This window comes from Nelumbo lutea, chromosome 5 (genome assembly GCF_056320005.1).
Source record: "Nelumbo lutea isolate HS-2025 chromosome 5, American lotus-T2T, whole genome shotgun sequence".
Taxonomy (NCBI): domain Eukaryota; kingdom Viridiplantae; phylum Streptophyta; class Magnoliopsida; order Proteales; family Nelumbonaceae; genus Nelumbo; species Nelumbo lutea.
The window spans coordinates 26160016-26175000 of NC_142688.1; the positions used below are offsets into that span (position 1 = coordinate 26160016).

The window sequence follows — 14985 nt, forward strand, 5'->3', positions numbered from 1 at the left end:
TTTTATATCATGCATGGATACCCATATATTATATTTTCATATAAAACATTTTGGGGAAATCCGTACTTCCACCAACACTACAGGCAGCCACCTCTACAACTTGGACGACACCACCACATATATAATTCGTTATATATAACTAATGGCCAAAAGGCGAAGAGGATTTTTCTTATGAACTGAAATACCCGGTAGTTCATCCATGTCGATATCTTCCTTCTCCATCCCGTCAGCAAGTTCCCAGTTAAATGAGTAGAGAAGATTTGCAAGGGTAAGCTCCACAATAGTAACTCCGAGATGCATCCCAGGGCATATTCTTCTACCAGCTCCGAACGGTATAAACTCAAAATGTTGACCCGTAAAATCAATGTTTCCATCCATGAACCTTTCTGGTATAAACTCTTCTGGGTTCTTCCATATTTCGGGATCCATTCCAATTGCCCAATCATTCACAATAACCTGGGTTTGGGGATAAATATCATACCCATCAATTCTACAATGGTTTCTAGTTTCGTGTGGAACCAACAAAGGAGCAGGAGGGTGCAATCTCAGTGTCTCCTTTACCACACATTTCAGGTAATGAAATTGATTAAGACCATCTTCATCTACGTACCCTTTATTTCCTATAAGACCTCTTAGTTCATCTTCTATTTTCTTCATCACTGATGAAGGATGATTTGACCCGATCTATGAAACGGCGACATGTGGATACTGATCCGATATAAGCGATAGCTCAGCATTGCATCTCAGTACAGCTAAGTAACGGGTTCATAAAGCAGCTCGCCACGTCATATCGCGCAAAAAGAGGAGCTCATCACGATGCGAGCTCCGAGTTCCCCGAGCAACCCCCAAAGGGATATTCCGAGGCAACTTTAGCTCGCAAGCTAAGAAAACCAGCTCGCCCGAGCTCCCCAGCAAACAGGTCATCCCGAGGACTAATTCTACTAAGGGTACTCTTGGAGTATTCCGAGCTCGCTGCAAAGTAGCTCGGGAGTGGGCCGCACGAGCATGCCACAGGAAGCTTCTATCTGACAGGCGTACCAATCAAACTGCGCCATATCCCTTACTGACAGCGCAATCCCTGTCCTTTCGACAGTCTGCGCCCATGTCTCTCAGTAGGCGGTGGCATGCCTGTCACTTTGGGGACGTGCCACTCGCCTGAGTAAGGAGTACGTCACAACGGCCACCTACGTAGCCCTGGCAAGTAACAGCTGTGGCAGGGGGCCCAGTGGCGGTTATGCCCGATCTCACAAAGAGCGCCCCTATAAAAGCCCTCAGGGCAGAGGAGAAATTTCTTCTTGAGACCTTCAATCTCTCGAGTATAGGAAAAAAGCGCGACCTCCACTCTTAGCCTTCGTTTTTCCCTTTACTTCCCATACACAGTACTAACTTAAGCATCAGAGTATTCCCACCGGGTAAATCCTTGGGAATCTTTCCTTTCATCTTCTCAGGTGCCGTTCGTTGCCAACAAGGAGCCAGTCAACAGTCAGCTAGGAGTGCCCGGATCGCGCTACATCATTTGGCGTCGTCTGTGGTAAACGCTTCAAAAGGCCTTTCTCTCTAAACTCTTTCAGTTCCTTCTTCTTCCTTGAAACAATCCAACATTCATGGCTTCCTCTAGCAACATCGGGCGAAGCACAGAAATGGATAACTCTAGGGAACAACCCCAGCTTCCTATTGTCTGTATCGAACAGTTCACCATCCCCCTCTCAGCGGACGGAATCCCCAGCTTCCTACTGTTTGTATCGGACAGTTCACCATCCCCCTCTCAGCGGACAGAATCCCTAGGTTGAACGTGTCTCTCACAATGGCACCTGTCATCGCCCCACTCCCTACTACAGTTGGAATGACGTTCACCGAACCTTCGGTCGTGCCCCCAGTGGCCAGACCGAACCAGCTGGAAGACCTGATGCAGTGCATGAGAGCCATGCAAGCCCAAATGCAACAGTTCCAACAACTTCAGCTCTATCAACAGCATGTGCTGCACCAGGTCTCCCAGTACTAGTATCAGCAGCAGTTCCCCCAGCTGCCCCAACCTCAGCTTCAACAGCCTCAACTCCAGCCTCAGCACCTGGCTTCGCAGCAAGCCAAGTTTCGCCGCCAGAGCGAACACTCTAGCCGAGGAAAGGCCCCCCGAAATCTCCCAAAAAACCAAGCCTCCCCCCACGACAGATGGGAGAGACCGGCTACCCCGATCTCACCGCGGGCGGACAGGTCGGGAGGACCCCAAATCGGTAGGTCAACGTAGCCTCGGTAGTCGAAGTTTGGAACCCCGATTCTTGAGAACCGATTCGAGATCCTGGAAACAGACTCCAAGCAGGCCCCTTCTATCTGTAGCCATCACCAGCAAACCAGGCTACCCCCGACGCAAACCATTCTGGATAGCGCGGAGGTGAGCAGCACGAATGTCGAGCCCGTCAGAAAGCAAAGGCATCGATGCCGAGCTCGCCGAATTGTCACCCGCGATTTGCCCGAGCTCATGGGCAAACAAGTGGTAGGCTCGGCCGAAGCCAAAGCTCCCCTCCTCTCAGTTCCATCCCCCCTGTCTTCCGAACTCCTAGCGGTCCCGATGCCTAAGGATTTCAAGCTCCCTCCTCTTGACAAGTATGATTGGTCGTTAGACCCTAGTGATCATGTAGATGTCTTTCAGTCACAGATGCACCTAGTGCGAGCTAGTGAGTCGTGCATGTGCATGGCCTTCTCCACTACGTTCAGGGGAGTAGCCCGCACATGGTACCGAAACTTGGCACGCGAATCGATAAGAAGTTGGGCGTAGTTTGCACAAGCCTTCACATCCCACTTTGTCACCAGCAAGCGGTGCTTGCGAACTGAATAAAGCATCTTCAATGTAGCACAAAGGGAGGGAGAGTCCATCAGGAGCTATATCAAGTGGTTCAACGATGCTTGTATGTAGATACCGTGCTTGGATCCCGCCGTACGCCTTGTAGCAGCCAAGAAGGGCGTGAAGCACAAAGAGTTCAAGTGGCACATGGTCGTCAACCAACCCGCGACCATAACCAAGTTTCTGAAACTTGCGGATAAGTTCATAGCCACCGAAGAGGAGATTAACCAGAAGGGTGAGGGCTTACCCGAAAAAAGAAAGAGAGAAGGAGAACCTTCAAGCCAAGAGGACACCCGAAGAAAAAAAGAAACAGCTCGGGGTGCAAAGCCGGGTCAGTTGTTCTGAGCTCTTGCTCCGGACCAAGCTTATTACACTCCACTGAACGCAAAGCGGGCCGAAATTCTGAGAACCTTGTAGCTTTCACAAACACCACGATCACAGTACCGAGAGTTGTAAAAACCTACGCAACGAGATAGAGAAGCTCATCCGCCGTGGATATTTGAGAAGCTTTGTACAAAATAATAATAATAATAGTAATAGAACAGGTCGGCAAGGGGAGCATGGTAAAGACGCTCCCGAGTCCAACAGCAGGCCGGCCGAACAATCGCAGAGGCAGCCTCCAGAGGAGAGGCCAGTTCGGGGGACCATCCACGTGATAGTGGGAGGTTCAATCGTTGTGGGTTGCACTTCAGCGGTAGCTCGGGCGTCAGTTCGTGAGGTCACCCGGGAGGAGCAGAACCCCCCAAAGCGGCCAAGAACAAAAGAGTCGATTTTCTTCACAGAAGATGATGCGCGGGAGGTCCATTACCCCCATGACGACGCACTCGTGATAAAGCTGAGAATCAACGACTTTGAGGTTAGGCGCGTACTCGTCGACTCAGGCAGCTTGGCCGACATACTTTTCAAAGCTGCGTTTGACTAGCTCAAGTTGCAGAGAAGCGACCCGAAGCCCGCAGACACTCCTTTGGTAGGCTTCAGCGGAGAAGAAGTCCGGCCCCTTGGGAAAATAACAGTACCTGTAGAGGTCAGCACGAGGCCTTGTGTGGTCAGATTCGAGCACAACTTCCTGGTGGTAGCGACCCCCTCGCCCTACAATGCCATAGTAGGTCAACCGATCACCCATGTCCTATGGGCGGTGGTGGTCTCCACTTACCATTTGGCTATGAAATTCCCAATAGACTTCAGGGTGGGAGTAGCGCGGGGCGACCAGCTTGAGTCCCACAAGTGCTACGTTGCCCCCCTAAAGGGGAAAACCAAGGTAGCCGATGACCTTGAACTAGAGTGACCCACGGAGCAAGGCGAAGAAATAGCCACATCCACGGAAGAAACAGTCATGGTCCCGACCTCGACAGCAGACCTAGCTCAGACGCTCCAGATCGTCTCTTCCGTCCAGGAGCCCCTATGATCCGAACTAACAAGTTTTTTACTTCAAAATTTAGATATTTTTGCATGGTCCATGGCAGAAATGCCCGGTATAGACCCCGGACTCATAACTCATAAGTTGAACACTGATCTTGTAGTTAGGCCCGTTAGACAGAAGAAACGCAACCTAGCCCCAAAACGGTGGAAAGCGGTCGACGAGGAAGTCGAGAAGCTCCTCGCAGTGGACTTCATAAGGGAAGTCCAATACCCGAGCTGGGTAGCCAACCCCGTCCTAGTAAAGAAGGCCAACAGAAAGTGGCTCATGTGCGTCGACTACACCGACCTGAACCAGGCTTGCCTGAAAGACTACTTCCAACTCCCCCAATTCGATCGTCTGGTGGATGTGACCTCAGGGCATGAGTTGCTAAGTTTCTTGGATGCCTATTTGGGCTATAACCAGATCAAGATGGACCTGGCAGACAAAGAAAAGACTGCCTTCATCATGGAGTTCGGCCTATACTGTTACAAGGTTATGCCCTTGGGGTTGAAAAACGCAAGGGCAACCTTTCAGAGGCTTGTAAATAAATTATTTGTGCCGTTAATCGGCAAAAAATTAGAATGCTATGTGGACGACATGGTCATCAAAACTCAATTCTCACATGAATTAATACAAGACTTGCGTTCTGTTTTTGAAATTTTGCATAAGTTTAATATGAGATTGAATCCAAACAAGTGTGTGTTCGATGTAACCTCGAATAAGTTCCTAGGATACATCGTCAGCCGGTGCGGCATTGAAGCCAACTCGGATAAGGTTAAGGCCATCTTGGACATGAAACCACCCCGAAAGCTAAAGGAAGTTTAGAGGTTGAATGGCCACATAGCCGCCCTAAGCCGTTTCATGTCTAAATCGGCGGGCCGCTATCTATCGTTCTTTAAGGCAATAAAGAGCAAAGGGTTTGAGTGGACCCAAGATTGCCAGCTCGTGTTCGACGAGCTCAAAGAATACCTTACTAGTGTGCCGACCTTAACCTGGCCCGACGAGGGCGATGTTTTAGAACTCTACCTCTCGGCAAGCGACGAGGTGGTCAGTTCAGTACTAATTAAGGAAGTAGATCGGGTCCAACGACCCATCTATTATGTTAGTAAAGTATTGTAGAGAGCAGAAACGAGATACCCGGAGATGGAAATGCTAGCATACGCATTGATAATTGCAGCTCGGAAGCTCTGCTCGTACTTCCAAGCTCATTCTGTTATCGTCCTTACCAACAAACCTCTGAGGCAAATAATGCTTAAGCCCGAGGTCTCCGATCAGTTGACAAAGTGGGCCATTGAGCTCAGTGAGTATGGCCTCCAGTACAAGCCACGAACTACCATTAAGGCCCAAGCCTTAGCAGATTTCATAGTCGAATGCACATTCAGCTCCGAAGTTCCCAGTTCGGTTGAGCGCGAGGCTCCCACCTCGGATGAGCCCGAAGCTCCCGGATCGGTCGAGTTTGAACCCCATGAAGTAGAAGCCAGTGTGGCACCTCTCCTAGCTCAACCAACCGCGAGCTGGGATGAGGAGCCCTGGATCCTTCACGTAGATGGCTCAATGCCAGAATAGTTCTGCATGGCCCAAGCGGCATGAAACTGGAGTACGCACTACGCTTCGAGTTTGAGGCATCTAACAATGAAGCAAAATACGAAACGTTGATAGCTGGACTAGCCTTAGCCAGAGAAGTAAAGGCCAAGCACATCGTTATCTGTAGCGACTCCCATCTCGTGGTCAACCAGGTCACAGGCGAATATGAAGCTCGCGAGCCGACCATGGTCGCCTACTTAGCCAAAGTTAGAGAGGCCCTGCTCAACTTCCAGTCACACTTCATCAGACGGATCCCTAGGTCGAAGAACGTCGAGGCCAATGCCCTATCCAAGTTAGCCAGCACTAGCGACATCACCATGAAAACCGTGTACATAGAGGACCTGTCTCAGCCTAGCATTCTCGGGGGGGCAAAGGAGGTCGCTCTCGTCGTTCGAGCAAAGCCAAGCTGGATTGACCCACTCATGAGCTTCTTGTTACATGGGACCTTCCCTATAGATTGCAGTGCAGCCAGAAGGGTGCAACGCCAGGCAACTAAATACGTTATGATAGATGAGCAGCTATACAGGAGATCCTACACGCTCCCCTACCTGCGTTGCTTGCGACCTACCAAAGCCGAGCTCGTACTCTGTGACACTCATGAGGGTCTGTGCAGCAGACACTTGGGGGGTAGGGCCCTTGCCCAGAAAGCGCTTCGGCAAGGGTATTATTGGCCAACAATGAAGGCAGGCGCCATTGAACTCGTTAGAAAATGTGACAAATGTCATAGACATGCCAATATTTACCACCAACCCGCTGCCGATCTCAAGTATCTCACTAGCCCATGGCCCTTTGCGCAGTGGGGCATCGATCTACTCGGGCCATTCCCACCAGCAACGGATGGAAGAAAGTTCTTAGTAGTGGCGGTGGACTATTTTACCAAGTGGGTAGAAGCCAAGCCTCTCGTGGCGATCACAACCTGAAATGTTCAAAACTTCTTTTGGAAGAACATCATATGCCGCTTCGGACGACCTTGGGTATTGATTTCTGACAATGGCAAACAGTTCAGGGACATCAAATTTCAAGACTGGTGCCGAGACATGGGGATCTAACAGAACTTTACTTCGGTCGCGCACCCTCAAACAAACGGTCAGGCAGAAGTCACGAACAGCCATCCTCCGCAGACTAAAGGCACGGCTGGACCGAGATAAAGGATTGTGGGCAGATGAACTACCCAGTGTCCTATGGGCCAACCGAACCACGGAGAAGACCGCCACGGGAGAAACACCCTTCAATCTCACCTACGGCACCGAAGCAGTGATTCCCGCAGAGATTGAAGTATCTACGTTGCACCTAGAAGCATACAATGATCAAACAAACGAAGATGAGCTACGTACCATCCTCGACCTTCTCGACGAAGTAAGGGACCTTGCGTACATTAGGACCACAGCCTACCAGCAGAGAGTAGCTCGGTACTATAACGCTAGGGTCAAGAGACCAAACCTGCATGTTGGCGACCTGACCCTTCGTAAAGTTATGGTGCCTGAGCCTGGTGCTAGCAAGCTCGGGTCCAACTAGGAAGGTCCTTACCGAGTGAAACGAGTGCTCGGGGAAGGAACATATGAGCTCGAGACGCTCGAAGGGAAACAAGTACCTCGAGAATGGAATATTGTCAACCTGAGGGCCAGAGGACCGAGCTAACATGACCTCAGCTGCCACTTCGGCCTGGGAGAAATCCAGGAGCGGACTACGGGTCCCTCCCAAAGCCTATGGGCTAGAATACCGGGCTAATATGTCCTCGGCACAATAGGACCCAGCCGCCTCTATGGCATGGGCAAACTCCGTGAGTGGGCCACGAGCCACTCCTTTAGCCCAAGGGCCAAAACACCGAGCTAACAAAGACCTCGGCGTGAAGAAAGACACTTCAGTGGCGAAGGTAAGGTATGAAATATCAAAAGCGTAAGCAACTCGGGTTTAGTTTAAACCCTGCGAAGCATAGCTTATCCCGATACGTTGGTCGAACTGAATAGCCAACCAATGCTTAGCTCAAACATACGTTGTAATCACTCTGCGGTATACCATAGGGGCCTTAAACGCGACAAATCGGGATAACGCCTACCGAAGAGCCCCACTTCGAGTATGTAACTTTAACGGATCAAATGATGAGATTGCTTTATTAAAAACAAAGGGAGTTCATCATACTCAGAAGAAGGAAGAAAATTTCATTGACAAAAAAAAACAATAAAAAAAATAACCAGTGCAGTAACCGAGCTAAACAGCTCAGGAAAGGTTTGATCATCATAGGGCACAACTCCCTAATCGAAAACTTGTGAAAGACTGGGTTTATGGCACCCGGAAGCCACAGAAGCCCAGAGAAACGCCACCTCAAGGATCTACCTCCTCATCCTCTGGAGAATTAGGCTCCTCTTCATCTGCTTGGTCCGCTGTCTCAGGAGACAAACCCTTCATAGTAATGTCGTCAAGGTTGAGCCCGAAGAACTTCTTCTGAGCCAGCCACCGGCAGAGCTTAAATCCTGAGCGGTATGAACCCGAACCATACTCCGCCTGGAGGTCATGAAATTCCTGGGAGTCTTTAAAATCCCAGACCGCTTTCTCTCGCTTAGCCTCCACCATCTGATCAAAGTTTCGGGTCCGATTCAGAAGAGTGGACTCCAAGTCCCGCACCTGCTGCCTGAGAAGCTCCCTCTCCCCCGCTATCCTCGACGATTCCTCCCTATAGCGTGTGCTCTCCTCAGTAAGCCGATCGATTTGAGCCTCCTGGTCATGGACGAGCAGCTCCTGAGACTCGCTCCCCTTGTCAGTGTGATGGAGCTCGCCCCGGATACGGTCGAGCTTGACCTGGAGCTTATGGTTGGAAGCACGCTGGTCGAGGGCGTAGACACGATGGATGCGCGTCTGGAGAGCCATGGAATGGATGACAGAATTTACCTGTCGACGAAAAAGAAAGATCAAAAGACAACAGAAAAGGGCAAAACAAGAGAGGAAGAGGGAAAAATGTCACTTACCACCATGCAGTGAGCAGAGGCGAATGCAGAGAGATCCCCGAGCTCCATGTTTCCCCACTGAGCGATTTCATCATTGTTGATTGCCTTCCGACTCCTCTGGCGAGCTACTAGATAATCATTTACCCCTTCCCAGTTTCCCATTGGGAATCGGGGGTAAGGACGCATACCTCCCTCGGCTGAGGGAGCTTGCTTCCCCCAGGGTTAGTCTCACTAGTCCCCTCAGGAGGGGGCATCAGAACATTGGGCGAAGGAGAGGGCAGAACCAACTCGACAGGCCTGAACTTAGTGCTTCCCGAAGGCGGGGTTCGGTCAGGGCGCGTTCTCTTCACCTGGCGTCTCTGGCTGCCCGAGAGAAGGCGGCGCGAATCGGCACTAGACATGATGGTTGCCACAAGACCACATGACATTAGTCCAACAATAAACAAAATGCATGTGTACACAATAGTCATAAGGCACTATGTGACCTAAAAAACCGACCTACCCGGGCTCAAGCCTACCTGCATGAGCTTCTCCTCGGCAAAGTAGTCCGAGCAATGGAAGCCTACTGACGCCCAGGACAGCATTGTTTTTCGAGTCTCAGGGTCTAGCTCGACCCCTGGGTCCTGAATAGCGCCCCAAGCAGTGGGAAAGGGCCACCCCTCGGGGTTACGAACCACAAAGTAGTCCCGCTTCCAGGCGGGAATCTTACTCGGCAACTCATATAAGAGCTTATAGCCGCAACGGGGGAGAGGTAATAAAAGTGCCTCTCCGGAGGAGCCCCAAGAGCAGCATTCTTTATACAAAGGATAGAGGCAAAAATATCAAGGTCCAAAGGAAAACAATACTCGTGACACAGGGATATAGTCCCAACCATGTTCCGAATAGCGTTGGGATGAAGCTGGTCAATAGTGACAATAAAATGATTTAGCACCTCCACTATCAAGGGGTGCAAGGGGAGACGCAAACCAGCCTCGAGCTGTTCTTGAAAGATCACTATATCATTGGGACCACGCTCCCAGGGGATGTTGCTAGTAGGGAGGCTGTAAACCAGGTCCCCAGGGAGGCGAAAGTAGCGGATCAGAGACCTGAGTCTTTCCGCTGTCATTAAGGAATGGCCAATTCATCCCAAGGAAGTTGCCAGTAAGGAGGCTGTAAACCAGGTCCCCAAGGAGGTGAAAGTCCCCAGACAGACTCAATTCGTCCATCAAGTTCTCATCGGCTTTCTTCGTCGTAGGGGAATCCAAGAATTTGGAGTCCGGCCATGATACATTTGAATAATGGGTATTCCTGGGTGCTACCTGGGATTTAATCTCCTCCAGTGGAGGAGCAGTTGGTGATCCGTCGTCAGGTGAGGAAAACCCACCAGAGAATGAACTCGAAGAAGAAGAGCCTTGGGACTGCAGCAAAACTCCACTAACAGGGGAGGCGCACGTATACTTCCCAAAGGATACCAAACAACATTGGACTTGGAGAGTTCTCAGAACCAACACATCGGATGGTAAAGGTCCATCCGATGAGAGTGCTTGTCCCAACTAAAGAGCACTCTCATACTATCTGATCTCCTCCCAACTCCCAAGCATCAGTCAAAATGGCGGGAAATGTCTTGCCCTTGCCACTACTGACCGGCGATGGTTGGGTATAGAATGGTGTGAGAGTGCTCAAGGTTAGTTTTGAGGTTCATTGGGGAAGACAATGAACAGTATAAAAAGGGTGGTTTGGACATTTAAAACACTTTACACAGTTGGATGAAAACTTTTTTAAAGTTAAACGTTAACGGAAGGGGTCTTTGTCTAACGGATAAAGTTCAAGGGACCTTTGTCAAAAAAAAAAAGTACAAGAGGAACTTTATCACTGACCCCATAGTGCAAGGGGGTCTTTGTAATTTACCCTTAATTTTAATAGCTCCCATCTCAAGGGGTTCCACGCCTAATAAAACTACAATTCTTGGTAATTTCTAAAGGCCATATCATGATTGTTCAAGTCTTGAATAGTTGGATGAATACTCAAGCAACAGCTCTTTGCAACAAGGCAGTTTATGAAAATATGGTTAACTTTTTTTAAGAAAATAACCAAGTCGAAGCCTAGGTAGCATAAGTAGGTTATCAAATAATGCCCATCTAACCTGTCTGGGCAGCACTTACTTCAAATAGAACAACACTTCCTCCTTTCTCTCATCACAACCAAAGTTGGCAAGTCAGTCAACCACTATATTTCCTTCTTTGAGAATATAGGTGACAGTGATTTCAAAATCTTCAAAGGCCTTAGTAATTTGATCAACAATGCCTAGGACCTACCAAGGACAGGAACAACTCTTGTTTAGAATTTCTACAGCCTTTTTTTAGTCACTTTCAATCCAAAGAGATCTCAAGCTGTGATCCTTGGCACAAGAGATAGCTTTCCAAATGGCTAATAGCTCGGCCTTCATATTTGAAGCTACACCAAAGTAACAGAGAATCCAAAAAGAAAGGAATTCTCATGATCTCTGAAAATACCACCTCCAGCACTCTCCCCCGATTACCCTAAGAGGACCCGTCAACTTGATTTTAATAGTGCCCACAGCCGAAGGAAGCCACCTAATCCACCTAGAATTTAAACTTCATGGTTTTATAATTGGAATCCAAAGGGTTTCCAAGATACTATGGGGTTAGAATCTGAATCTTTCCATTGCAGCTTTTTTAATCAAGAGTTAATTGTGATGGTTAACACATCTTCTCCATAAAATCACTACCTCCATCAATATTGACTCCCCTACGACTAAGAAGAGACTTAGAGGGGAGTTTATTATTCAATAAAATGAACATAAAAACTTGCATTTTTGGAGGGCACTTGAGGTTCCATACAATCTTGTTCCAGTTAAAACCATTCACAGGATTTAACATATGATTTCACTTCAACCTGTATGCAAACTTGGTGGAAAATTTTCCATCAGTATTAACCCACCAAACCAACTTATCTTCTCTTAGGTCAAATGGGATGAAATGTAGCTTCGATCTTCATCCAAACATTGTTTGGCACAAGTTTACAGATTTTCTCCGTGCTCCATACTTTCCTTTCTTGGTCAATCACATCACTAACTAAGAGCTCTTCAATGACCATATTTTCTTGGGGAATCAAATCAGCAATGGCCTTATCACCAGACCATCTATCTCTCTAGAGTTCACTAATTTGCCATTGCCAATTTACCATCCCAAACCATTGACGAGGAGTTCTCTAGGCCTCAGGATACCTATCCAAACCCATGAGATTCATTTTTTGATCTTAGCATTCAAAAGATTGTTTTTTCTTAGATATTTACTTTTCACAATTTTAACCCAGAGGTTATCTTCTTTAGTCAGAATTTTCCATCCTAATTTTGCAATGTTAGTTTCATTTACCCATATAAGATTGTTGAGCCCTAAACCCCACTTATCTTTAGGAATGCAAGCTCTCTTCCAATTCAATATATGAATCAGCTTCCTACCCTCGGAATTGGTCCAAATAAAGTTCTTTTGACATCTATCAATCTCTTCAATCACCTTTTTTGGGATTTGAAAGAATCTCATAATAAATTGAGGGGTCATGTTAATAGTAGAATTGAGGAAAGTTATTCTTCCTGCCATAAAAGATTATTTTTCTTCCAATTAGCCAATTTGCCAACAATTTTCTCACAGACTTCATGAAAAGTATCTTTTGTTACCCTCTCATTTATGATGACACCCCTAATTAATATTTAGAATTTACTTCTAGAGGAATTTTCATGATTTCGGCTAAAATCTTCCTAAATCTCATGGGCATGTTTTTAGAAAAGCCATTTGGTAAAATTAGGGCTTTGCCCCGAGGTCTTAGCATAATAATCTTTGATTTTAAGACCCGCAGAGATAGTGGCTTCCACAAAAATCTAAGTCATTAGCAAATTGCAATAAAAGAACTTTGAAGATTTCCTCGCAATTTTGTAGCCAATCAGGTTTCCCAAAGATTCTGACTCCTATTCTATCTGCCTAGCAAGGGCTTCAACACATAGAACAAAAATATAGGGGGAGAAAGGATCCCCATGCCTTATACCTCTAGATGGCAGATTTCTCTAGATGGTTTAGTAATACACAGATTTAATACATTCCATAACCCAACACACCCATCTATCATGAAAACCAAATTTTCTCAACACTTTCTCAATAAATTCCCACTCCAACCTGTCATAAACTTTTTCCATATCAATCTTACAAGTCATTACCCCCACTCTACCCTACTTCTTCATCATGAAATGAATCATCTCATGTGCAATTAGAATGTTATCATTAATTTGCCTATTAGACACAAAAGCACTCTAAAAAGGAAAAATAATTTTGTCCAGCAAATGTTTGTTTCTATTGACCATAATTTTTGAAATGATCTTATAGATGACATTACACTAACTTATAGGTCTAAAGTTGTCCACATACTCAAGGTTTATCTTTTCCAAAATAAGAGAAATGAAGGTTTTATTAAAAATCTTACATAACTTTCCTGAATAAAAGAAAGATTTCACCACTTTGCAAACTGAGTCCTTAACTATCATCCAATATTTTTTGAAAAATAAAGCATTAAGACTAGCTGGCCCAACGCTTTAAGATCTTTCATAGAACTAAGGGCAATAAAAATCTCCTCATCAATAATATCTCTACTTATCTCATTATTCTAGTCATCACTTTTAGTGGACTTGATACCACTAATGACTTCATCAATATTTCTAGTACCCTCGGAATGAAATCTTTTATCAAATTTATTGCAAAAGAAAAATCAGAAATTTCATTTTGATCATTAACCACATTTCCTTCATCATCTTTAATATACACCATCCTATTTCTATCCCTTCTTATGGTAGCCATTGTATGAAAAAAGAATGTTGTTTTTGTCCCCTAGCTTCATCTAATCAATTCTAGATTTTTCGGCCCAGTATGCCTCTTCTATTTTGAGAATATTATTCACTAACACCAACTTGTTTTTGTTGCACTTGCTCCAGTTTCTTCATAATATCTGCTTTCCTTTTGAATATATTTCCAAATTTATCCCTATTCCACTCTCTAAGGACATGAACTAAATTATTTCTCTTCCTTACAAATTGCATAGCTCTAGTCATTTTGGTAGTTGTCTCTAAATCTGGATCTAAACACCACACGGATTCAAAAATGGTTTTGGTCTACAAGTAGACATGGAATCCGTATTAAGTAAGAGGGGGTGTGATCAGAAGCTAAGAATGGGAGATTGGTGACTGGTGAGGCAAGCATTAGGAAACATCTCCCTCCAAGCCTCATTAACAAGAGCCCAATCTAAGCATTCCCATGTGGTCTTATTTTTCCAAGTAAATTGAAGACCTTTCAACTCTAAATCCATAAGATTACAATCATCAATAACATTAGTAAAATCTTGAATTTGACTGATTCAAACATCACTACTCCCTCTCTTATCCTCTTTTCCTAAATGAATTAAAATCTTGAATTTGAATTTGACTAATCCCAAACATATCTTTGTTCAAATTTACTTGGAATTGCATAAACAAAGGTAAAGAAGCAAGATTTATTGGATTCAATCTCAGTCACAAAAGCATGGATCATTCTTTCATTAGAGAAAATAACTTGAAGATTACATAAATTTTTGTTCCAAAAAATCCATAAACCTCCTGAAAACCCTATTGAATCAAAAAGCAAAAAATCATCAAAATGGAAAGATTTAGCAATTATGTTTGATCTCTCCACATTTGTTTTAGTCTCCATCAAAAAACACACACTAAGTAGTGTAATTATAAAAATTGGGTCAATATTTTTTGCGGTAAAGGAAAGGAAAGGAATCAATATGAGCTATCTATAATTAATATGATTGCAAAGGAAAATATATATATAACTAGTGTAATTATAAAATGGACATGATTATGATATAGAATTTAAGAAACCTAATCGTTAAATTACTTAAACCTCCCCTGACAATGACAAACGAGAAATGTTTTGGCCTTCTTAAAATCCTAGCTGACTCGCCACAGCAACTTTCTCGCCCTACCCTACCTAGAAACCCCATTTTTCCCTCATCCATTGAAGCTTTTGAACTTTTGTAATTGTAGTGAGCGAGAATAGCTTCCAAAACATCTTAAGTTTCTCAACGTTCATTCTGAGGTGGTCAGTCCCACACCTTAACTTCTTTTGTTGTTTACAGATCACATATATGGTTGGTCTCACGTTTCTGAAATAAACGTCATTTTCAAAGCTTTAAGT

At 45.7% G+C, this 14985-nt stretch overlaps 1 pseudogene; it reads right to left on the reverse strand.

Moving 5' to 3' along the window:
* Positions 1–129: 129 nt before the first annotated feature.
* The window catches only part of LOC148851176 (cytochrome P450 71A1-like), a 20600-nt pseudogene continuing 5744 nt past the window's right edge, over positions 130–14985 (reverse strand).